Below are 26,445 nucleotides of genomic sequence, written 5' to 3' on the forward strand. Positions count from 1 at the left end.
AATCTCCATTGATCTACTTTTGCAAGTTAAATGCAATTTAGAGGAGAAATCAAATAATTTCCTCATGAGAAAGTTGAGAATTAAACAGAATTTCTATTATTATCCCTTCATAAAAACTGACAGATATTAGAACTATTTAGAGCAGAACTGTATTGACAGCTTTTATTAGGTTGGAATTATGATTTGCTTATGTCATGAAAATACACAATTTGAATATGGAAGCAAGAGATGCAGATCTTCAACTTGTTCAGATGACAGTGGAGAAGTTTGTGTTTGATTCATTTCATACAAAAGAATCATCAGTTTTTTGCTGTTTTTTTTTAATCTCATTTAGGACTTGTTTAAATTTAAAAATGTTTTCTATTGATGGTAGCATTGTTAAATTCAAAAAAAAAGAACTCAAAGTTTTATCTGATTGCCTTGGAAATGATTGACCTTATCTGCTGAACTATTTCAGTTGTGTGTCATGACCCATACTTGTTTGTTTGTTGTTTTTGGAAACCTCAGCACTGACTCTGATAGTATCTCCATCCAGTTGAGGCCATTTTTGGACAAGCTCTTACTATTAGAAAACTTTAGCTTATCTTTCCTATAAGGTTGACCATATTGTGAAAATTTAAACTCTTTAGGAAATTATGGGAATTGTTGAGGAATTTTGTTGTTGGAGTACAGTCTAATTTCTTTTAAAATGAAGATGAAGAGTGCAAAAGGGTGCCATATCAGTGAAAAATTAAGTAATTTTCCAAATATAGGTGTGACAGTAATTCATTATTCCTCCTAAACCTTGTCCTCCCTAGATTTTCTTTTGCTTAGTGAGTTTTAATGATACTGTTAAGTTTATCTGTTTGCTTCTTACCCTTGGCTTATAAATAATTACCAAGAGTAAAATCTTGTTGCTGTACCTGTATTAACATTCCATTAAAATTTTTGAAAGACTAGGTTGTTGGGTTTCCTTGGATGCCAGTACGTGTGTTTCCTTGTTAGGTGATGACAGGATGATGTAAAGGCGTGTCAAAGGGAATTAAGAGTTTGTAATAAATTCTTAGAATAGGTGCTTCTCAAGGGTTAATATGTGTGCAGTTGATGAAAGAAGGCTAGAGGATTTTGAGGGTTTGGGTTGTTTTGTTTTTTTTTTTTTTTTTTTTTTTTTTTTTGTTTTTTGTTTGTTTGTTTTTTGTCTTCATAAAGATTTTGGGCTTTTGTAGTTAACTTTCGGTTTCTAGTAAATTTGCCAAGCTGTCGACTGCCTGCTGTGTGTCATGTGCTCAAAGACTGTCCCTACTTTTTATACATTTATGGTTTACTTAAGGAGATACAAAGTATTCCGTATTTATTATATTCCTAATATATTTCCTAATACTCTTTATCACTTATAATCACAGAATAATTATGCATAAACAGAGTTTAAGGTGCTGTTAATAAGGGATTTCAAGTCAAATAATTAAAGAACCCTACCCAGTATTCTCTCCAGTCAGATAGATCAGCAATTTTTATTAAACAGTTAACTGTGATGTCCCCTACATGCTTTACCAGTGAAGATTCAAGCTCTTAAACCTGAAATGTGCTATTTAATACAAAGATTGTTGCCAGTTCTTGTCTAGAGATCTCTTTTTCTCTGTGGCCCAAGCTTCTACCCAGCGTAGAGTCTGTGTCAGTGGTTTTCTAACTTTCTGTAATCGTGAACCTTCCAGCCTTGCTTATTCCCCACAAGAGAGAGTATGACTGGCCCAAGAGACCTGAATTCTACTTCCATCTATGCCAGTTATCTTCTGTGAAATTTACTCACTGAGTCTCTTTTTACACTTTTGTGGAATGGTAATTCCTTCCTCACAAGTGATAAAATTTGAAAATGCTATGTATATTATTTATTCACAGATGGCATATAAATGAAAATTGTTCTGATCAGAGCTGCTATTGTGGTATCATAGCAAGGTATGGAATATTAAACCATAGATATCTTTAAGACTGTGTTAAGGAAATAAATATATTTCTTAATTTGAAACTCACTAGTGTTTGTTACTTATTCAATATGAACTGCAAGAGGTGAGAGGCATTAAGTAATGTAGTGTGTATTTAAAGCATTTAAATGTATTTAAAGCATTTGGCACATAGCATTTGTTCAATATATATTAGATCTTGTTTCTGTTAAGAAAGTGAAATTACACGGATATAGTTTTTTAAAAAAATAGGGAGGAGAGGGGCACCTGGGTGGCTCAGTCAGATGAGTGTCTGACTTCGGCTCAGGTCGTGATCTCACGGTTCATGGGTTTGAGCCCCGCATTGAGCTCTGTGCTGACAGTTCAAAGCCTGGAGCCCGCTTCAGATTCTGTGTCTCCCTCTCTCTCTCTGCCCTTCCCCTCAACTCACTCACTCTCTCTCTCTCTCTCTCTCTCTCTCTCTTTCTCTCAAAAATAAATAAACATTTTAAAAAGTTAAAAAAAATAGGGAGAGAAGGAGGATACCTGATTGTTGAGTGTTGTACTTGACAAATGTAAGTAAATTGCAATGTTCTAGTCTTTAAAAAAATTTTTTTTACATTTATTTATTTTTTGAGAGAGCACAAGTGGGGGATGGGCAGAGAGAGAAGGAGACACAGAATCCGAAGCAGGATCCAGGCTCCGAGCTGTCAGTACAGAGCCCGACGCTAGGCTCGAGCTCCCAAACTGGGAGATCATGACCTGAGCCGAAGTCGGACCCTCAACCAACTGAGCCACCCAGGCGCCCCTGCAATGTTCTAGTCTTAAACCCTGTGTACCTGAACTTGTTCTGAGCATAAACAAGGAATAATTTCTTGTGCCATAGCTGACTGTAATTACCCTCATGCTTAAAGCAGTGAAATATGTCATTCTCAGGGTCTCTAACCAATTTAGGAGGGAGAAGCTGAAAGGCTTCAGTGATATTCCATGCTCAACCCTCCAGTTGTGCAATAAATATTCCTTTGTCTGATGTAGGTCAGATAATATGTAGGTCAAATGATACAATGTTAAAATGTAACTTGTACTTTTTATGTCTAATTGTAATTCCAACTGCTTTGGGCTCATGTCTAAGAATGGAGTTTCCATGTTTGCAGTAGTGGAAGTAAATTGAAACACTCAATAAGAGAGGAATAACCACAAACCCATTATAGCATATCAAATCAACAGACTGTCATAGGGCCTACATAGTTGCTACTTACTAGCTGTGTGAAACTTAGAAAAAACTGTTATTGTAAATGTGCATGGGATGTAAATTCTAAGTTACTGGGAGGCAATTTCATTCCTAAATTCTTTTTCTTCCTCTGTCAATAGGTAGAGATAGGAATGAAAGCTTTAAAAAAAAAAAAGGTAGGAAAGGAAATTAAATTTACCCTATGTAGTTCTTCTTTCTGGTTATAGTTTATGTCTTGTTAAACTGACATTATTTATGATGTTACAGTAATAAGACTATCCTCTCTCCAGTGTTATGTTTTTAAAGACCTCCTAACTTGGGAATTAGAAGACTTTATTTTTTTTTCTGGGTAATTTTCTTTTAATATGCTCATTCAGTTTTTAAAAAGTTTTTCATAAACCTACTGGGAAGGACCTTATACACTAACTCAACAAAGGTTTATGGAGTTCCTGAGACACTGTTCTTAGTGCTTAGAATATATAGCACATTATTTTATCAAGTAACTAACAGCTTCCTCACTTATTCTAGGGAATCATTAACCAAATTAGAAAAACTAAAAATACTGTAATTTCATAAGATATACATCTAATAAATAGTGGTGAGGATTAGTTAGTATAAGAATTTATACAGTGTTTCAGATGTTCTCTACAATTGGACCTTTTATTTACTTATGAATTAAAAGAGATGTCTGTGCAAAACACAGAGAACTATGTTCCCTTTCTGACATCTCCTAAGGATTGCTGCATTTCAGCAATTTTGTGTAACACCTACCCACCTATAGTATTAGCTATTAATATTTGCTATTAATTAGCTATTTTAGCTATATATATTTTCAGTATTAATATTTGCATATTAATATATACCAAATTATTCCTTTCTGCGTGATTTCAACATATGTTTAAAATCTTCTGAGTGTCTCTATTTCTGTTTAAAAATATTTTCCTGGGGCACCTGGCTGGCTCAGTTGGTTGGGTGTCTGACTTCAGCTCAAGTCATGATCTCACGGTCCATGGGTTGGAGCCCCACATTGGGCTTTGTGCTGACAGCTCAGAGCCTGGAACCTGCTTAGGTTTCTGTGTCTCCCTCTCTGTGTGCCCCTCCCCTACCTTCTCTCTCTCTCAAAAAAAAAAAAAAAAAATTTAAAAAATTTTCCTAGAATTTCTCTTATTTCACAGATTTTTCTATTTCTATAGTCAATAAGGTTTTTTTTTTTTTACCCTACAAAATGAAATAAACTTTTCTCTAATTATAAAAGTAAAAAAAAGCTGTATAAAATTTTTCAGACAAAAATATAAGGAAGACCTTTAGAACGGGTCATAATCCCTAAGGATTTTAGTTTTAATCAAGCAATGAAAATTTAAATTTTTTTTCAGGTACCAAACAGGTAGATGATAGCTATGTAATAGGCTGCTTAGTCCTTATGTTGGAGTTAGATCTGGGGTTAAATTCTGGCTGTCTTTTTAGTTGCGAAGTAGACATAACGTCTCCAGTTCTATTTTCTTTATAAGAAAGTACAACTGTCCCCAATGGACAAATGTATGTTGTGCATACATACATATATACACACACGTCTTCTTTATGTGTATGTCCCTACACACAATGGAATAAAGAAGAATGAAACCATAAAGCCATAAAGCCATAAAGAAGAATGAAATCTTGCCATGTGCAACAACATGGATGGAGCTAGAGAGTTTAATGCTCAGCAAAATAATTCAGAGAGACAAATACCATATGATTTCACTCATAATGTGGAATTTAAGGAACACACACACACACACACACACACACACACACAAAAACAAGCAAAGGAAAAAATAAAGGAGAGAGAGACAAACCAAGAAATATACTCTTAACTGTAGAGAACAAATTGATGGTTACTAGAGGGGAGGTGGAATGGGGGAGATGAGTGAAATAGGTGATGGGGATTATAAAGTACACTTATGATGGCCTCTGAGTAAATCTAGAATTGTTGAACCACTAAACAATATAGTGAATACTTATATAGCACTGTATTTTTATTGGCATAAAAATTAAAAAATGAAACTAGAGCTGTAATATAGATGCTGTGCAGTTGTAACAAGGATTAAATGAGATAGTATGTGTCACGTGCTTTGACTACCTTGTAGTCACTTTAAAATAAAAATCATCTGTTCATGAGGACACATCCTGGAGTCTCCTTGGAGTAGACTTAAGAATGTTTCAATCCTCATTTTACATTTATAAAACATTTATTAAGATAACCAGTTTTGTCTAAGTGATATTTTCTAAATGTGTTCTCAAATTCTGTGAGTACTTTATTTTAGCTTTGTATTTACTAACTGCTTAGTAGAAGCAGTTAGTAGAACTGTTAATAGAAAAACTTTGCAATTTTTTTTTTAACGTTTATTTATTTTTGAGACAGAGAGAGACAGAGCATGAACAGGGGAGGGGCAGAGAGAGGGGGAGACACAGAATCTGAAACAGGCTCCAGGCTCTGAGCTGTCAGCACAGAGCCCGACGCGGGGCTCGAACTCACGGACCGCGAGATCATGACCTGAGCCGAAGTCGGCCGCTTAACCGACTGAGCCACCCAGGTGCCCCTGCAATTTTTTTTACGATATGTAGACCTCCCAACTAAGAGCAGTGTTGTGTGTATGTACACTTCCATTTGTTCATGACTTCTTTAATTTTTCCATTGGGACTTTGCAAATGTTTTTAATAAAAGAAAAAATTAACCTTCACACATTTTATTATACTTGTGATTGAGCTCTGTTTTTATTGCATATTTTAGTTAATTTTAAAGATGATAAAAAGTATGTTGATTTTTGTACTGAGCTCTAGTTTATTACTGATTGTTCATCTGATATTTAAAATCAGCATCCCTTATTTTAGAAGCAGAATATTTTAGGGGAAAGAAGATTAGTCTTTGGAGACATGAAGACCTGTTTCCAAACTCTTTATATGTCATCTATTTGCGTGTAATTCTTGGTATGTTATGTTTGACCTCTCTGAGGTTATCTTCCTCATATTTAAAATAGGGATAATACCTGTAATGTAAGAGTATTACAAAACAACATAAGGTAGTTGTTAAGAATCGGAAGTTTTCTTCAGATATACCTGGGAATAAACCTGTCTTTAAGAGAATGATTAACACCATCTTTAGGATTTACCTTTGCTGGGGAGAACGAAGGGGATAGGGAGGGAAGTGTTGCATGGGTCGATGGAAGTTACTGGCATTGTTTTCATTAGGGATCAAATTATGGTTTCACCGATATTTATGGTAATGCCACAAATAAGTAGATGAACGGATGCGTTAGGTAACTTAAAAACCAGGTCATGCGTGATCCATTTATAACAATGGGTCAGAATGAAGAATGACCATTAAAATGATTAAAAATATTTTCAAATTCTGGCTCTACCACTCATTAGTAATGGGACCTTGGGCAGATTACTTTATGTCTCTGAGCCTCAGCTTACTCATTTGTAAGATGAAGTAATATCTGCTTAGTAGGTTGTTGTGACGATTAGATGAAATGGGCTGTGTAAAGTCCATAGCACAGTGCTTGTCAAGTAGTGAGAGCTCAGTAGAAGTTACTGCCCAGGGATGCACTGAGACCAGCTTGCAGAAGCTGGTCGATTGTTGTGTATTTATTGCCAGTGGCCCAGTAGTGACACTGCATTGATACCTTCAAATTAACCACCATGGTGGGGCTGTTAGTACCTCGGAAATGTTGCAGATCAAACAGTGGTAATGGGGGTGTGTGGTAGTGTTTCAGAGGTGGCAGCTGTTAAATTTAACATACCATTGGTAACACCTATTATTATTTAAATCTTTGGAGTTAATAACCAGTATTACACAAAATAGGATTTTTGACTTTAGTTTTAAATATGCTGCTTCTCACATTAATAAATTTTATATTTAATATTTTAGAGTATTAAAGTTGAATACTGAGTTGTATTAAATTGGCATCTGTTGAGATGTATTTTTTTTTTTATCATTCATATTCCTATTATTTTGCTAACATTGAAGTGTCTGGAATAACCTATGTATGGTACACAATTATTTTAAGGTGTTTTTTGCTGAGGTATGCTAGCACTTTTTATTTAGATCACTTTTGTTTTGTTTTGATAAGTCATCTGTAACTATGCTCCTACCTCTGAGATTATGCAGTAATTTTTTGGGGTCTTATTATCACGTGATTTTGAGATCAAAACTGTGTATGTTTTTAGCCCATTGAATAAAATGTAATCCTCTTCTAAATTTTAGAATATAAGTAACACTTTAGAAATAATCTGTAGTGAATTCATTCATGGTGCCTTTATTATTTAGCAATTTTACTTTAAAATGATTTAAAATTTTACATTCACTATTATTGACAACTTTTTCTGCTTGTTTCATTTACTGTGTTATGTTTTTAAAATTATTTTCACCTGGATTTTTAGTTCATTAGTATGTGCTAAGTTACCTCCAATGCTAACAAAATTTGTAATTATTTTTGCCTCAGATTTAAGTAAATCCAGTTAACATAAAATTCAAGCTAATTATTAGGTACAATCACAATAAAAAAAAGAAAAAAACAAACTAACTTGAATATTTTAGTTTACTTCCCTCATTGAATTTGTATCAAAGTCTCCAGTGAAGCTATTCTTAAAAGTAAAATTTTCTTGTCCTTTTTGTCTCATGTTTAAATGATCAGATTTCACTCTTTCCATGTGGTTTTGCAATTTCTGAGCAATCTGACAAATAAAATGAAAAAAATATGTGCTTTATGTGGGAAGACTTTCCTTAACAAATAACTGGCTGGTTTGACTTCTCAGCTAAAACAAAGTTATTTAACTTATATTCACCAAGTCAGTAAACTGAGAAATAAATGTATAAGAGAGAGCCAGTATCCTAAGTAATAAAATTTCTTAGCCTATTTATTTATTTCCCTATAAATAAATGGAAATATTCTAGTCTATTCCTAAAAAAGATTACTTAGCTGCTGTCTCACCTTCTGGCTGCCAGTATCTTTTTTCTTGCTAAATTTCTAGAAATTTGAGTGGGAGAGCCTTTCATTACCAAATCCTGAGATAATCAGAAGACATTCTTCATTGAGGTATTAGGTGCAAAGGATTCAACCCAGTGTGGTCAGTGGTAGTTAATGATGACATCAACCATAGAGTAGTTTTTCTAGACTATGCCTAATAATCTGAGTGCAGAGCCACCCCTAACCTAGGATGGAATTTATTTCTTCAAAGGTATGTAATCTGGTGGTCTGCTTAGGGGCCTGATGCCACAAGCTTGTACCTGTCTCTCAGCTTTAGAATTTGTTATTAATCTCAGTTACCAAAATCGGAGATTCTGATGTTACAGCCTGGGCTAAAAACCAGTAGAATTCTCAACCACTCTAAAACTTGCCTAGTTATCCAACTAATATTTTTTTTAATGTTTATTTTTGAGAGAGAGAGCGCAAGTGCGAGCGGGTGCGAGCAGGGGGAGGGGCATAGAGAGAGAGGGAGACGCAGAATCCGAAGCAGGCTCCAGGGTCTGAGCTGTCAGCACAGAGCCCGACAAGGGGCTCGAACTCACGACCCGTGAGATCATGACCTGAGCCAAAGTCGGACACTTACCGACTGACTGAGCCACCCAGACTCTCCTCAACTAATCTTTTTTGATATATGTTGCAACTGGGTCATTTTTTTCACTTCTCAAGCTTATAAAAATTAATAATCCCTTGTTTTTCAGTTGGTCATGGTTTTCTAGTGAAGTCTTAAGAAGGCAAGCAAACAATAACAAAGCAAAAAGGATTTGTTTTTAAATATTGTGATCAATAAGTTATTTCACTGACTGAAACTTTATGGTGTGATTTACACTAGACACTAGGTGTCTCTGGCATTTATCTTGGAGCAAAACTGTCTTAATGTAATGGATCTGGATCTTCAGTATTGAAGGTCCCCCTTCATCACCAGCAACCAAGGATGATACAGAATGAACATAGCCCATTATCCATGTTTTGGTAGTTTACAACATGGAGAGGAGGCAGATATGTGAACAGATAAATAATACAAATAATCCCTGACAATGTGTCATTTGAAATAGGTTTGGGTTAATAGAAGTCTCCCAAGTTAAAGAATTAGGGGGTAATTTAGACCCAGGGAACAATGTGAGTGTCAAAAGTACATCCAACGAATGGTGAGAAGTTCACAAAGTGAACTGTGTAGAGGGTGGAAATATGAGTACATGTGACTCCAAAGGAAAATGAGTTGGTGTTTGAAGAATTCTGTGCTGAGTACCAGGCTCACGATTTTGGATTTCAAACGTAACAGAGATTTTAAAGTAGGGATATAAGTTTGATTTTTTAGGAAGACGCTTTAACGATAGCATGGATGATGGGCTGATGATGGAGAGATACAATCAAATTGTGCCAGAGTTTAAGTAAGGTGTGATAAAAGCCTGAATTAAAAATAAGTGTAAAATGAGGGCATAAGAGACTCTTAAATACAGAGAACAAACTGAAAGTTGATGGGGGGGGGGCAAGGGAGAGGGGAAAATGGGTGATGGGCATTGAGGAGGGCACTTGTTGGGACGAACACTGGGTGTCGTACATAAGTGATGAATCATGGGAATCTACTCCTGAAGCCAAGAGCACACTGTTTGCACTGTATGTTAGCTAACTTGACAATAAATTATATTTAAAAAACAAAAAATAATAAATGAGGGTAGAGGTTCCAGTAAAAAGACCTTTCTGAGGTAGATTGTGACAGAATTTCTAGAGTAAGGCAGAAGGCAAATAAGGGTTCAAGGTTTATAGATTTGGAAAATGGTGGTACCTTTAACTGAATTTGAGAATAAAGAAGTGGAACATTTCAAAGGGGAAAAGGCAGTGAACATGTGTTTAGTAATTTCTATATGCTTGGTTTTCAACCTCTGAGTACTTTATATGCATTTATCTGGTTTAATCTTCTGAAAAATCCTGTGAGGTAGTTGGAGTTATTTTTCTTTTAAAAGTAAGGAATTAGAGAATCAGAAGGGTTTGGGTGCTTCTCTAAGACTGCCCAGCTGTCTAGGTTTCTGTAGCTCCTAGGTTTCTGTAACTTCAAGCCCTTGTTCTTACCTCTCCATTTCATGGCCCTCTTTTGAGCATATGATGTTTGAGAGGGTCTTCAAGAACCTGGGAGCATTTGTCCAGTGAGCACTGAGGAATAATGGGGCAGCAGTTCAAGAGTAGAGATCAGTTTTCATATGAAGATAGACATTTGGGAATCATGAGCACATAGACACTGAAGCCACAGGAATGGATGAAGTCATTCAGGTGGGAGTTGTAGTGTGGGGGTAGTGAAGTTGTCAAGGTTAGCACCCTGATCTTGGCACATCTGGCCATATTATTCCAGGCGAACCAGAATCTATTAGCAAAGCCACTCAACTTTTATGATTATAGATTAGGAGTTTACCCATTGTGGTGGCAGGCTTACTGTTCCTTCTTTTATACACACACACGCCCACACACACACACCCCTACCTTATTTATTTTTATTTAAAGCTTTACTGAGATATAATTTACATACCATACAATTTACTCAAAGTATATGACTCAACTGAACTTTTCAATGGTAGCAACGTATACCTATCATAAAATTTACCATTTTAATCTTTTTAAGTGTAGTTTCAGTAGAATAAGTATATTCACATTGCTGTACAACCATCATCACCATCCATCTCAGAGTATTTCATCTTCCCAACCTGAAACTCTGTATCCATTGAACAGTAACTCCCCTCTCATCTCTCTCCCCAGCCCCTTGTAACCATTACTTTCTGTCTCTGTGAATTTGACTATTCTAGGTGTCTCACTCATGTGGAATCACAATATTGTCCCTTTTGCACAATTTAGTTGTTTTTAGTATATTCAAAGTGTTGTGCAACCATACTGCAATAAATCTTACAACAACGAAAAGAAACTGTACTTATTAGCAGCACTTCCCCATTGCCCACTCCCCTGCCACAGCCATAGGTAACCACTAATGTGCTTTCTGTCTCTATAGATGTGCCTAAAGATTTCATATAATGGAATCTTATTATATGTGGCCTTTTGTGTATGGCCTCTTAATTAGCATAATTTTTTCAAGGTTAATCTATGTTGTAGCAACTGTCAGTACTTCATTTCCTTTTATAGCCAAATATTATTCCATGATATGGATATACCACATTTTGTTTATATATTCATCAGTTGGTAGACATTGGCTTGTTACACTTTTTGGCTATTATACTGCTATGAATGCTCACAAACAGGTCTTTACATGGGTCTGTGTTTCACTTGGGTATTTACCCTTCTATTTTGTAAAGGACCTATACTACGTCTAAAATAAGGATGTGGTGTTTTGAGACTTTAAGTCACATTCGGTTTTCCACTTTTTATCTAAACATGTTATAGTCTTGCTACTTGATTCATGTTTTATATCTTTGTGTTCATTCAATAAATGTTTGTGAAGATATTTATAAGATTTTAGTCTTAATTGAATACGTAGTTAACAACTTCCTACACCTGGGTTTTTAAGTTCAGTGTGATCTAGCATTTCCCACTGGTAGCTTGATTAATGAACATGGCGATTTGTCTTCATTGCCAGGATGATTGTCATATTTTTATATGCCTGAGGCAGTTGTTAGTCAATTTCTCATGCTCAAGGCTGGTATATCTTTGTGAGGAAGCAAAGAGAAGAGTGAGATGAGTAATGTCTCTGAATCTATGATTATGAAACCATATCCATATGAGTATACAGGTTCTTAGTGACTGAGCTTTAGTCAGTAAACCACAGGCATTTTTTCCTGTCATTCTCATGTGAATTTTCTCATTGATATATCCTTAGTTTGTCTCTTAGTTTCCAATATATGGATTTGATGATGATTATTTATTCACTTATCTTCACAAAACAGAAATCTTGTGTTTTGTCCATTTTTTGAGATACTGCCACCAAAATGTCAAAATAGTTTGAGGCTTAAGGGATACCAATTCAATTATAACTTAGCACAGTATATAACCATAACCTTGGCCAAAATAAAGGGTATTTTGAATGTTATGTGTGTGGTTTGTTGTTCTGGAGAAAAGTGGTATCTGGTGGTTAGAACATATGAGTTGCTGTCAGCATTTGTGGTTTTTTTCCCACTCCTATTTTTTTTTTTTTTTTTTTTTTTTTTTTTTTTTTTTTTTTAAGAGAGGGAGAGCCTATGCCTGGTATATGTTTAGTACTCAGTACAATGTTTTATATACTATAGATACACTGTAAATACTAGTGAAGATTTTATACTACTGGCAGAATAATATACAACAAATTACTGACAGTATATGTAAGATGATATATGTAAGATGATAGCTGGTCATGAGTATTTAGTGATGCCATTCTTCAAGCTTTCTTTGAGAAAGGCATGATTAACATTCCCAAGTAGTAGTGATGGTATTTTAAGCAACTTATAATGAACATTTTTTATTCAAAGTGTTTAGACATTACTCTCTCTGTCCAAGGGACTACTGAAAACTCTACCAAATGGAATTCATCCATTTCACAGTAGTACTTGCCAGAATCTTAGAGTAAGGAACATTTTTAAGATTGTGTGATGATTCTAATGTGTGGAGGCTAGGCACTGATATTCTAGTATTAATGTTTTATTTACCTCCATCCACTTGATAGCATCCTAAGCCAGGAGTTTTAAACAATACGTCTTCTTGTAATATTACTGGTCTTTGAGTTAGATGGAGGTGTTCTGCCCTTAAAATAAGGCAATAAAGGTCTCTTTCTAGTTTACTAAAAACAGCTGGATGGCATTTAAAAATTGTTTTCAATTTAAAAGTTTTTAAATATTTCTTAACATTTTGGCCCCTGGCTTAGTTTATAATAAGATATAAAGTATTGAAATTAACTCAAATTTATAGATTTGATTCTTTTATATTTAATAGTAATTTGTTGAGTTGCTTTTTGTCCTATGAATTAACCATAAGGCATGGCTTTTCTTTTCTTTTTTTCCCCCTTCTTCCAAGTTTCATTTAAATTCCAGTTAGTGTATACACTGTATATTAGCTAACTTGACAATAAATTATATTTAGAAGAAAAAAATAAATTTGTAGAGCAGGAAAGTAAGGAGAAAAAAATAAATTCTAGTTAGTTAACATACAATATAATATTAGTTTCACATGTAGGAATTAGTGTTTCATCACATACAACACCTGGTGCTCATAACTGTAGGGCGTGGCTTTTCAAACAATGTTTTATGAATACCTGTTGTCCACAGTGACCAGGGGTTGGTTGCCAGTAGAAATCATGATTGTAGCTGGTTTATTAATCTTCTCTAGTCTTTATTCCAATTGATGGTATTGACACTTATGCTTCAGATATTGCTGTTAATCTCTAATTTGGGGTTGTATTCCTTTGAATAATGCTTTCCTGTTCCTGTTCTCTGTTGAATTCTAAATATATCATTTTGTTCAGCCAAAGGGAATTTAATATTTTCATCTGAATCCCATTTCTTCAGAAGCCTAATGTTCATTACATTTCTTTTAAACAGTGAGGAATATTCATTGAAGCCCTATTATTAATAGGACCATTTTTGTTATTTTTAGTCAGTTTTCTTTGTCAGCATTAGATTATTTCAAATATTAGATGCAGAGAGACCTTTTATCCAAGAGTAAAAATATTAGAAAAATACCACTTTAAATAACTTAAAGCAGTTGCGAGAATTTCATATTAAATAATGTACGTATGTGTGAATGGAGGGTGGGAGTAGTGGATGATTGGGAATTTACCTTGAAAATCATGAGATGGGAATTTATGGAAATACACTTTTCATTTTAAACAAGATTTGGGTTATAATTGCAACTATGCACTAATTATTAAAATAAACCAAGAACTAAACGTGAAATTTTGTTTGGAATATTTTTTCCAAACAAAATTGTGCGAATGCGGATGACATCCTTCACGTTTTACTTTTGCTGCGCAGTTACTTTGTTGCTATATGTGTATGTTGTATGTATGATATATATGTGTGATTATACATTTATAGTCATTAGAAGAATCTATTCTTTCAGGGCTCCTTTTTAAAATTTATACCTATTTCAATTTATTGGAAAACTAGGCCCTTCTGTTATATTCTATTGCTGCATTGTTCTAATTTAACAACATAGTTTTTAAAAAAAAATTTTTTTTTTTTAACATTTATTTATTCTTGAGAGACAGAGACAGAGCAAGAGCAGGGGAGGGACAGAGAGAGAGGGACACACAGAATCCCAGAAGCAGGTTCCAGACTCTGAGCTGTCAGCACAGAGCCTGACACGGGGCTTGAACACACGAACCGGGAGATCATGACCTAAGCTGAAGTCGGCCACTCAACTGACTGAGCCACCCAGGCGCCCCTTAACAACATAGTTTTAAAGTAGAAGTGTAAGACATAAAGCACGAGGTAGAATTCTGGGGAAAGAGTAAGTAGTTTATAATTCATAAATAAAATAGGATGAGTTTATGAATATATCTGAATATTTGGTTTTGATAATCATGCTTCCCTCTGGAGTGCTATGTTTTTAGTACACATCTATCCTAAATAAGTATTATTAATGTAAATTGTGTCTGTACTTGGGGTAAAATACAGAGTGCTGAGTAACTCTATTAAAGAATGAAATGCTATGTTCAGATATCAAAAGATCTCCAAGCTATGTTATAAAATAAGTGGCAAAATTATTGCATACTTGGGGGGTTCTTTGTAGTTTTCAGACCCTTTCACATGTGTTATTTGCTAATAGGTACATTGTGGAGAAAGTAATAAGTTTATTTTATGTATGGGGAGGAAAACTTTATAAGTGAGGATGAATCTATTTCCAGAAAGAAAACCTCTTTTCCTTTTTTAAGGCAGCTGTGGCTTTGGAATGAGAGATGGGAGACCCTGAGTTAGACCTAAATCTTCTACCAATCTACTACTATTCTTCTATCTGCACCTTAATTTAACTAGAATAAGTTGAATCTTGATCATGGGTAAGAATTAGGAACTTATACCTAATACTTTGCCTTCCTCTGCCAGAGATACGGCAAGGGTTACAATGGGAAAAGTGAGCAAAGGATGGCAAGCCACCTACCAATGTCAGTGCAGTATCTTGTATGACTTTACTTACCCTTCATTTGGCTAGCTGTTTGCAGATGATAATACAGATGAATTTTTGCCTCCCCCGCCAAACATACACATATGCAGAGAAGTAGAAGCTATAGTTGGACTGCTTAGTCTGTAAAGTTCTTCCCAAATGAAGATGCTGTGTTCTCTTGCGATGGTGTTTAACCTTGAGCTTTTTCCTCAATTCAACTGGCCACTCACTCGAGGAGAACTTTCCAGAGCTCCAGGATAGAGAATGTACCTATTTCAACCACAGGTTTGTTTCTTAATTTGCTCACAGCGTCTTCAAGTGTGTGAGTTTGTATAGTTTTCTTAGTGATTGCTCTAGAGCTATTACAATATTCGTATGTGACATCACACCTTGCTGGTTTCAACATTTTACCACTTTGAGGGAATGAGTATAGAAACCTTTTCTTCCATCGAGGTCCCTTTACCTTTCCCAGTGTAAAATATCATTGTCTTGAGTATCAGATGGTATTGTAATTTTTGCTTCAATCAATAAATATATATAAAACTCATGAGAAGGATAGACTATAATATGTCCCTATATTTTTGCTCTTTCCAGTTTTCTACCTTGTTGATTCTCTAAAATTCTTCTTTTCTCATTTTCTTTAAGTTGGAAGAACTCCCCCTTGCTGTTCTTTAAGGGTAGGTCCGTTAGTGAAAAATTGTGTTAATTTTCCTTCATCTGAGAATGTTTTTATTTTCCCTTTATTTTTCAAGGGTAGTTTTACCAGGGACAAAATCTGCAGTTAACACTTTCCTTCTTTCGGCACTTGAAAAATTTTGTCCCACTTGCTTCAGGCCTCTATAGTTTCAAGTGATAGGGGTGCCCAGGTGGCTCAGTCAGTTGAGCATCCAACTTCGGCTCAGGTCATGATCTCACAGTTCATGAGCTTGAGCCCCGCGTTGGGCTCTGTGCTGACAGCTCAGAGCCTGGAGCCTGCTTCCGATTCTGTGTCTCCCTCTGTCTCTGCCCCATCCCCATCCCCATCCCCACTCATGCTCTCTCTCTGTCTTAAAAATAAATAAGACATTTAAAAAAAAGTTTCAAATGAGAAATCCACTGGAATTTGAATTAGTGTTCCAACTGGGGAACCGCTTTTAAGATTTATTCTTTGTCTAGTTCTCAGAAATCTTGGATTTCTTTGGGTGTATCGTATGTGGGTCCACTCAGCTTCTTGAAGGGTGGTCTTGGGTCTTTTGCTTACCCTGCTGGGAGGTCTTCAGCCATTAATTGTTCAAATGCTCTTTCATTCTTATTCTATTTCTCCTCTCCTGGGACCCCAATGATATGAATGTTGGATCTTTTAATATTGTCCTGCAGGTCTTTGGTCTTGTAAATTTGTTTTTTCAGTCTGTTGTACCTCTGTTGCTCATATTTAGTAAATTCTGTTGATCTGTCTTCAAGTTTACTGAATCTGTCTTCTTTCATCTCCATTCTTGCTGCTCCAGTGAGCTTTTTATTAATATTATTTCATTTTTCAGTTCTATGTGTATAGTTTTTTTTTTATAACTTCTGTTTCTTTGCTGTGATTTTCTATTTTCTTAATTTGTTCCAAGAGAATTTCCAGTTGTTTGTGAAGCACTTTATGATGGCTGCTTTAAATTCCTTCTCAGATAATTTAAACATCTGAGTCATCTTGGTTGATTGTCACATTCAAGTTCGTGATATTCCTTTTTCTTGGTATTACATGGCAGATTTTTTTTGTTGGATCTTGAACATTGAGCTATTGTGTTAGGAAACTAGGTCCTGTTTAAATCTTTTATTTTAGCAGGCAGTTACCCTATTTAGGTTAGCAAGTAGCTACAGGCTTTCTGTTAAAGGGTATGGTTCCATTGGCAATTTAAATTTCACATTCGTTGCAATACTGTTCGGTCTGCTCCATTTATCTGGACTTCTAATGGTCCCTGCTGGTGCTGGGTGAGGGATTGAAATGAACTTCCCCAGAATAAGCCATCTATGCCCCTACGAGGGGGAAAGTTGTTTCCAGCCCCTGGAGACAAAGAGGCTTTCCAGGCTGGGCCACTGTGGCAAGATCCCTCTGCCTGTAGGAGATGGAAAACAGTTCCCAGGCTGGGCCCATGTTGTGGTGGCATCCTCTTGCCAGTGTGTCGCCATGGGGAAGAGGAATCGCATGTCTGGAGGGGAAGGGGAGTGTTACTCTTGGCTGCTCGGCAGGCCTCACTATCGATGCTCTCTTACCAATGCTGTCAGGCTTGCCTCGTGTTGTCAAAAGAAATGAGTCTCCCGAGGCCGCTTTCTGTTGCTAGGTTTGGACCAAGGCCTGGGTCACCTTCTTCTCTTGAACTAGGGGCTATAAGATGCCCTGCCACTTTGTTCCTCCAGTGCTAGGGCCCTTAGCATGTCAGCCTTATTTCCACTTTCAGAGCTCTGTGGCTGCCTTTTGAAGTTCGAAAGTTTATAGTTTTAGCAGGAGCAATAGGAAGAACTGAGCCCATACCATCTTGTCTGGTCCACGACTTTTTCTTAATCCTTTGTTACTCATGTTTTCTTTAGAGAGACTAGTTTGTCGTCATCCATGTCAATTTTCTGCAGTTGTTAAGATATAACTCTTCTATTACCCTTACTTATCATAACTTTTACATGGGATCTGAGCTCTTTTCCAACATAGATCTCACTAGCTTTATGAAATTCTATCTCACTTGGAAGACTAGCAATTTAACTCTGCAGTTATCTTGTGCTCATACGCTATTCGGCAGTGAACAACAAATGTTCAGGGATCGGTAGTGTTCAAGTGATGATTGATTTTTCTAAGGGGTCAGTTTTGTTTGATAAACTTTAATTCTGTGTAAAAATTTACAACTGTGAGGATTATAGTGAATGTTTATCTAAGTAAAAGCCTTCCTAGATACCTGTGTCCTTATACTTTATAAACTGTTAACATTATTTTGCAATAGAAAAAAGCCTTAGAAGTCCTCTAATCAAAGGGCACTTCAGTAAAATAAAGTCAAGAGAAGAGAAAACATGCCTAACATCAAGATGACCTTGTAATTTGTAATTTAAACAGAGAGGCTGGTGAAGATCTCAAGGGGCACCACTGACAGTTACTTAGGGACAACAGGTGTGATCTGGGACAAGTGGTCATTCTGCCTGGGCCAAGCTGCCAGTAAGTACAAAATCGAGTTTAATGAGACTCCAAATTTTCGGGCTCAGATGTAGCATCTGACTGTGGGCTGTAGATTCAAACTACTTTGATTCCAATCCTGACTTTACTAACAGTGTGACTGTGATCAATTTACTCAAATTCTCTGAGCCTCAGATTCTTTATATGTGATATCGGAGTAATGATAGTACCAACCTCACAGGACTGCCGGGTGGTTTAAATGAGATTATGCGTGTAAAGCTCTTCATAGAGTCAGTCAGTGGCCAGCACTTAGTTTATTGGTGCTATCATTACTGTTGTTGTTTATAAAATCCTAGGTTAATGATAATGGTTAAAAGTGAGGGCTCGTTGGAACGCCTGGGTGGCTCAGTAGGTTAAAGTCCAACTTAAGCTCCAGTCATGATCTCGCAGGTCATGAGTTCGAGCCCTGCATCGGGCTCTGTGCTGACAGCTCAGAGACTGGAGTCTATTTCGGATTCTGTGACTCCGTCTCTCTCTGCCTCTCCCCCTCTCGTGCTATGTCTTTCTCTTTCAAAAATAAACATTAAAAAAAAAAAAAAAAAGAGCTTGTAGCTTTAATGTGAAATTAAGAGTCATTATGGGGTTCTATTTCTGTTTTGCTCCTGATTCACGCACTGGTCTCTTTGGGAAATTCCTTAACCTTTTTGTGTTTAATTCTTGCCGTCCAGACCTAGGTGGATCTTGCCGTCTGCTTCCTTCATGGAAGATGGTAAAGAAAATTTTTGAAAATGCTTTGAGATTTGTGGGGAAAAAGATGCTATATAAGTTTATGGCTTTATTCATCTCTGCATTGACATTAACGTTCTCATTAAATATATATACAGTTTTTAATCAGCATAACTAGTAGTCCAAAGTTACTATATATATATATATATATATATATATACATATATATATATATACATATATATATACACATATATATATATGTGTGTGTATATATATATAATGTGGAAGTGTTGATACTTCTGTTAGAACATTTTCTTTTGTGTTTTCTGAATTTTTTAAAAATTTTTATTTTTGAGAGAGAGAGCACAAGCAGAACAGGGAGAGAGAGAGTGGGGGACAGAGAATCTGAAGCAGGCTCCATGTGCTTGACAGCAGAGAGCCTGATGCGGGGCTCAAACTCATGAACTGTAAGATCATGACCTGAGCTGGAGTCAGCCACTTAACTGACTAAGCCACCCAGGCATCCCCTTTTCATCATTTAAAAAATGTACATCTTTGATGCCACATTATATTAGAAATATACGTAAAAATCAGTATGTGTAAATTATAGATACTGATTCATAATTCCTGATTTTTCTACTTAGTTTTAATTAAAATGTAGTTTTGATTCTCTTTAAAGAAACCAAAAAGGAAGAAAGTGGTGACAAGGAATGGTTGAATAATTAAAAAAAAATTTTGGGGGGGGGTGTTGACAGAGTGTGAGTGGGGGAGGGGCAGCAAGAGGGAGACAGAATTCCAAAGCAGGCTTTAGGTTCTGAGCTGTCAGCACAGAGCCTGACATACGGCTCGAACCCACAAATTGTGAGATCATGACCTGATCTGAAGTCGAATCCTTAACTGTCTGAGCCACCCCAGGTGCCTGGCACCTAAATAGCTAAATGTTTTTATTAGATTCAGAGTCAAATGGTCAGATCAGAAATCACATGTACAAAAAAAAAGTTTCAAATGTACCAAATTGGTTTCTCATTGGGGTCCAGAATCAATGCTAATTTATAATTTTTTTAATAAAGGAAAAAAAGTTTTGTTATTCAAGAGAATAAAGTGCTTGAAAACTCATGTAATCTAAAAATTAATCTCAGGGTTTTTTTTCTTCAGATAATTTCCATATAATTTACTTTGAGATTATGATTTAGTCTGAATAATTCTTTTATTTCTTCTTCTTCTTCTTCTTTTTTTTTAATGTTTATTTATTTTGAGAGAGAGAGTGCCAGCAGGGGAGGAGCAAAGAGAGAAGGAGAGAGAGAACCCCATGCAGGTCTGCGCTGTCAGCGTGGAGCCTGATGCTGGGCTCCATACCACAACTGTGAGATCCTGACCTGAGCTGAAATCAGTAGACGCTTTTCTGACTGAGCCACCCAGGCACCCCTGAATAATTTTTATTATGAAAGTAATTCTGAGGCATTGAAAGAAGTACAAATTTGAAAATAAAATTAGGTCAAAAATTATATCCTAAACCTATGACGTGTTGCATTTTAAATGTAAAGAAATAATAAAAAATCTAGGTATTGGTTATGAATATTCAAATAATTTACTTTGGGATCTTGCTGTTCACTTATTGGGAAGAGAATGTTATGCTAGGAATATCGTACCCCAGTGAAAGGGCTATATGAACAATAACATGTAAATAAAATGTAAACTCTGTATTTTAATGTTTATAGTTGCATGAAGATTAGGTAATTAAAGACAAGTTTTATTTTGTTTTCAAGGGTACTTTTCGATATGTTTTGGGACCGGCAATCAGGCCTTACCTATCTTTTTGCTTCAGTTACAGATCTCCGAAGTGCTACCAAATAAGATGAATGAAATAGTCTATTAGTTATTAAGATTAGAATACAGGCTTTGGCCCAGAAAACTGAAGAAGGAATTTTAGACAGAGATTAAAGGCAAAAAGTTTATAATTGTTGGAAAAGGATTACATGGCAAGAAACTATGAAATCACAGTCTACCATCTAATTTGTTAATCTATAAACAGGGTTCTTCTTTAGCACCTAATTTTCCCTTTCTGTTAATCAAATCTAATTCATCATCAAGTCTTGTTTCGTTTTATTTTAACCACTTAAATATTTATTATGACCTTTCTTTACTTCTTCTGCCACCATGTTGGTTCCAAATGACCATCTCCCTTGCCTGGATGATCATAATAGCCTATGTATTAATTTCCTATGGCTAATGTAACAAAATTACCACAAACCAGGTGGCTTGAAACAGCAAATTTTTTTTCTCACATTTCAGGAGGTCAGGATTCTGAAATCTAGGTGTCAGAAGGGTTGGTTCCTTTTGAAGGCTTTGAGGGTAAATCTGTTCCATGACTTTCTCCTAGCTTTGTGTTAGTGGCAGTCCTTGTTTTAGCTTCATCACTACAGTCTCTTTCTCCATCATCGTATGGTCTTCCTCTCTGTGTGTCTTTTCTGTGTCTTTGGATCTCCCTCCCCTTTATAAGAACATGAGCCTTATTCCAGTGTGACCTCATTTTTTCTTGACATTCACGGGAAGTCCAAGCCAGGGCAGTTAGGCAACAGAAAGAAATAAAGGCATCCGGATTGGAAAGAAAAAAGTAAAACTTTCTCTATTTTAAAATGACATGTTCAAGTATGTGGTATTTTCATTCACTTGGAATGGGTAATCTAAAAATGAAATTAGGAAAGCAGTTTTTTTCACAACAGCATCAAAAAAGAATAAAATATGTAGGAAGGAATTTAACAAAAGAAGTACAGAACTTTTATTCTGAAAATTCAAGAATATTATTGGAGGAAATTAAAGAATATCTAAATGAAAAAATGTCATGCTCGTGAATTAGAAGACTTAATACTGAGATGGTTGTAGTTCTATAGATGTTCTATAGTTCTATAGATGGCACTGATCTATAGATGCAGTGCAATCTCTAGCAGAATCCCAGGTGACTTCTTTGTAGGAATGATAAGCTAATTCTAAAATTAATATGGAATTGCAAGGGAACCAGAACATGCAAAAACAATGTTGAAAATGAAAAAGAGTGAAGCAGGACTCAGCACTTCCCACTTTAACAACTTCTAACAAAACAACAGTAATCAGACAGTGTGGTATTTCTTCACACACACACACACACACATCCATGAAATAGAATTTTATATATATATAAATATAAATAAATATATCCATGAAATAAAATGGAGAGTCCAGAGATAAACCATATGTCTGTGTAAGAGCAACTGATTTTTAACAAGTGTGCCAGGACACTTTAGTGGGAGGAAGAATAGTATTGGTACTGGGACAGCTTGATAGGCACATGCAAAAATTAAGGTTGGACTGTTACCTCACACAAGATACGCACTCAAAATCGATCAAAGACCTACATGTAAGAGGTAAAACTATAGTACTCTTAAAAATAATATGGACATATATCTTCATTACTTTGGCTGTAGCAAAGGATTCCTTGATAAGACACTAAAAGCATGAACAAGAAAAGAAAAAATAGAAAATTTGAGCTTAATCAAAAGTTAAAACTTTGGTGCATTGAAGGATACTACTGAGAGAGAGTGGAAAAGATAACCCTAGAGAATCGGAGAAAACATTTGCAAATCAAATATCTTCTCTGGGTGTTTTATCAGAATATATAAAGAATACTTACATTTCAAAAATAAAAAGAAAACTCGGTTGTAAAAATGGGCAAAGGAATAGACATTTCCCTAGGGAAGATACAGTAATGGCCAATAAACACATGCAAAGATATTTGAACAAACACTAGCACAACACCAAAAAGTCATCAAGGAAATGCAAATCAAAACCACTAAGAGAGATGTCACCAAGATGGTGATATAGAAAGCTTCTGGATTTCCCTCCTGCCACAGACACACCAAATACACTGCTCTATGTGGAGCAGTTCCTTCTGAGAGAAACACAACAACTAGCTGAATGACTCTTACAGATGGGGCAACTGATCAAACAAACAAACAAACAAAAAAAACACAAAAAAACCAAAAAACCACCCACATCAAAAAAGTTAGGAAAGGCTGAGACATTCTCTTGCTATAGATCCCATCCCCATCACAGCACCATACAATCAGGAGGGAGCCCTCAAACCCCAGCCTCTCCCTGAGGAGTGAAGGGTTTGAATCACATATCTGCTGCTCCAACTTTTAAAGCTGCCACCTGAGAGACAGGCCCCCAAATCACCTAGCTGTGAAAGCCAACGGAGCTTGTTCATGAGCCCCATAGGGTTATAGCAAACAAAGTAGTTACTAATGTGTGTATGAGTACACATCGTGGCTGTTGCCCTGGGGATCAGCACAAAGGGAGCAGGCAAAAACACCCCTCTCACAGTCTTGTCCTAGAAGGAATTTGACTGTATACTTTATAAGCTGCTGCCTGAGGGTAGAGCTTCTAATTAGCATGCATCTAGGTGCTGACTATGATCTTCCTGGGAGCCCAAAAGAGCTCCTTTGAGTATTGTCCCTGCCTTCTCCTACTGTCTCACTCTTACTCAAAATCCAGGTCTCCAGCTTCTACCTGGAAGGAGCAGGTCCACCTCAACTTTTACAGCTGCTACCTGAGGGATGGGCTTTCAAATCACTAAAAATACCAAACAAATCATAAAGCTGAAAAATAACTGATAAAGATTCAGCATCAGACTAGATCAAACGGAAGAAAGCATCAGCAAATTTGAAGGATAGTGGAAGAACGAATGAAAAAGAAGAATATACATTAAGGGACCTAAGAGAATCCATTAAGTGGACCAATAAATGCATTATAGAAGTCCCAGAAGGAGATGACAGAAAGCTTATTCAAAGAAATAATGGCTGAAAATTTCCTTAATCGGGGGAAAGAAACAGATATCCAGATCCAGGAAGCCTAGAGAGTTCCAAAAAATAAATCTGAAGAGACTCAAACCAAAACACATTATAATTAAATTGTCAAAAATTAAAGAGGAAAATTTTAAAAGCAGCAAGAGGAAAGCAATTTGTTACATACAGTGGAACCATCATAAGATTTTCAGCAGAAACCTTGCCAGCCAGAGGATGTGGGATGATACATTCTAAGTGCTAAAAGAAAAACACCGTCAAGAACATTCTACCCAGCAAAGTTGTTCTTCAGAACTGTAGGAGAAATAAAGGGTTTCCATACCAGGGTGGGGTTGTGGGGAAACTGAAGGCATTTATCACTACTGGACTGGCTTCAAGCTGGAAAAAAAAAAAAAAAAAAAAAACCCACTAGTAATGTGAAAATATATGATAGTATAAAACTCACTGTTAGAGGTGAATATGTAGTTAAATTCAGAATATTGTGATGACAATGGGTAAAATCACTCATGAACTAAAGCATAACTACCGTAACTTCTAGTTTAAAAGTTAAAAGACAAAAGTTTAAAGATAACTAAAACTGCAATAATTTGTTAATGGATACATAGTATAAGATGTAAATTATGACATCAAAAATATAAAATGTAAACCTATAGAGCTTTAGTATTCATTCCAGGTTAAATTTTCATCAGTTTAAAATAGACTGTTATAACTATCAAAATATTATGTAAGCGTCATGGTAACCACAAAGCAAAAATTTGTTATAGACACAGAAAAGAGAGAGAAAGGAATCAAAGCATACCGCTACAGAAAATGAACAAATTGGGGCACCTGGGTGGCTCAGTCAGTTAAACGTCCAACTTTGGCTCAGGTCATGATCTCGCAGTTTGTGGGTTTGAGCCCCGCTTCGGGCTCTGTGCTGACAGCTCCGAGCCTGGAGCCTGCTTCAGATTCTGTGTCTCCCTCGCTCTCTTCTCCTTGCTCCCGTGCCCCCCCCCCCAAAATAAACAGTTTAAAAAATTATTAAAAGAAAGAAAGAAAGAAAGAAAGAAATCAAATCACAATGGAAGAGAGGAAGAGAGGAACAAAGGAATTTCATAATAGCCAGAAAACAATTAACAAAATTACAATACTAAGTCCATATCTTACAATAATTGTTTTAAATATAAATGGAGTAAATTCTCACATCCAAAGATTATAGAGTAGCTGAATAGATAAAACAAAACCTAACTATACCTTTCCTACAAGAGTCTGACCTCAACTTTAAGCGCACACATATACTTAAAGTGAAAGGATGGAAAAAACGTATTCTATGCAAATGAAAACCAAAAGCAAGTGGGGTATCTGTGCTTATATCAGATGATAGACTGTGGACCAAAAATGGTAACAGGAAACAAAAAGGTCATTATATGATGACAAAGGGGTCAATTTATCAAGAGAATATATCAGTTGTAAAGATGTATGCCTCCAACATTAGAATGTCTAAATACATTAAGCAAATATTGGTAGATCTGAAGGGAGAAATGACAATAATATAATAATAGTAGGGGAATTCAGAATCTCACTTTCAAAAATACATAGATTATCCAGATAGAAAATCAATAAGAAAATAGTGGACTTAAACTACCCATTAGACCAGATGGGTTCAACAGACAAGTAGAGACCATTCCATCTTACAGCCGCAGAATGTACATTCTTCTATAGTGTCTGTAGAATATTCTTAGGATAAATAATATGTAAGTGTGCAAAGCAAGTCTTTTGTTTTTATTTAAATTCCAGTAGTTAACATACAGTGTAATATTATTTTTAGGTGTACAATTTAGTGATTCAACACTTAAATACAACACCCAGTGCTCATCACAAGCGCACTCAACCCTCATTACCTGTTTAACCGTTTCCCCACCCACTTCCCCTCTGGTAACCATCAGTTTGTTTTCTATATTTACAGGTCTGTTTCTTGGTTTACCTGTCGCTTTCTTTCCCTGTGATTGTTTGTTCTGTTTCTTAAATTACACATATGAGTGGAATCATATGGTATTTGTCTTTCTCTGACTGACTTATTTCTCTTAGCATAATACTCTGTAGCTCCATCCACATTGTTGTAAAGGGCAATATTTTATTCTTTTTTATGGCTGAGTAATATCCCACATACATACATGCATGCATACCACACCTTCTTTATCCATTTATTAGTTAATGGACAGTTGGGCTCTTTCCATAATTTGGCTATCGTTAATAATGCTGCTGTAAACATCAGGGTGCATGTTTGAATTGTATTTTTGTATTCTTTGGGCAAATCCGAAGTAGTGCAATTGCTGAGTCATAAGGTAGTTCTATTTTTAACTTTTTGAGTAACCTTCCTTCTGTTTTCCAGAGTGGCTGTGCCCATTTGTATTCCCACCAACAGTATAAGAGGGTTCCCCTTTTTCCACATCCTTGCCAACATCTGTTATTTCCTGTGTTGTTAATTTTAGCCATTCTGACAGGTGTGAGGTGATATCTCATTGTAGTTTTTATTTGCATTTCCCTGATGATTAGTGAC

At 35.9% G+C, this 26,445-nt stretch overlaps 1 protein-coding gene across 4 annotated transcripts in view; it reads left to right on the plus strand.

Moving 5' to 3' along the window:
* RASAL2 (RAS protein activator like 2) overlaps nucleotides 1-26,445 on the plus strand; it is a 349,271-nt gene that overhangs the window by 119,192 nt on the left and 203,634 nt on the right. The gene's annotated exons all lie outside the window — the stretch shown is intronic.

The sequence above is a fragment of the Panthera uncia genome, chromosome F1, assembly GCF_023721935.1.
Source record: "Panthera uncia isolate 11264 chromosome F1, Puncia_PCG_1.0, whole genome shotgun sequence".
NCBI lineage: Eukaryota > Metazoa > Chordata > Mammalia > Carnivora > Felidae > Panthera > Panthera uncia.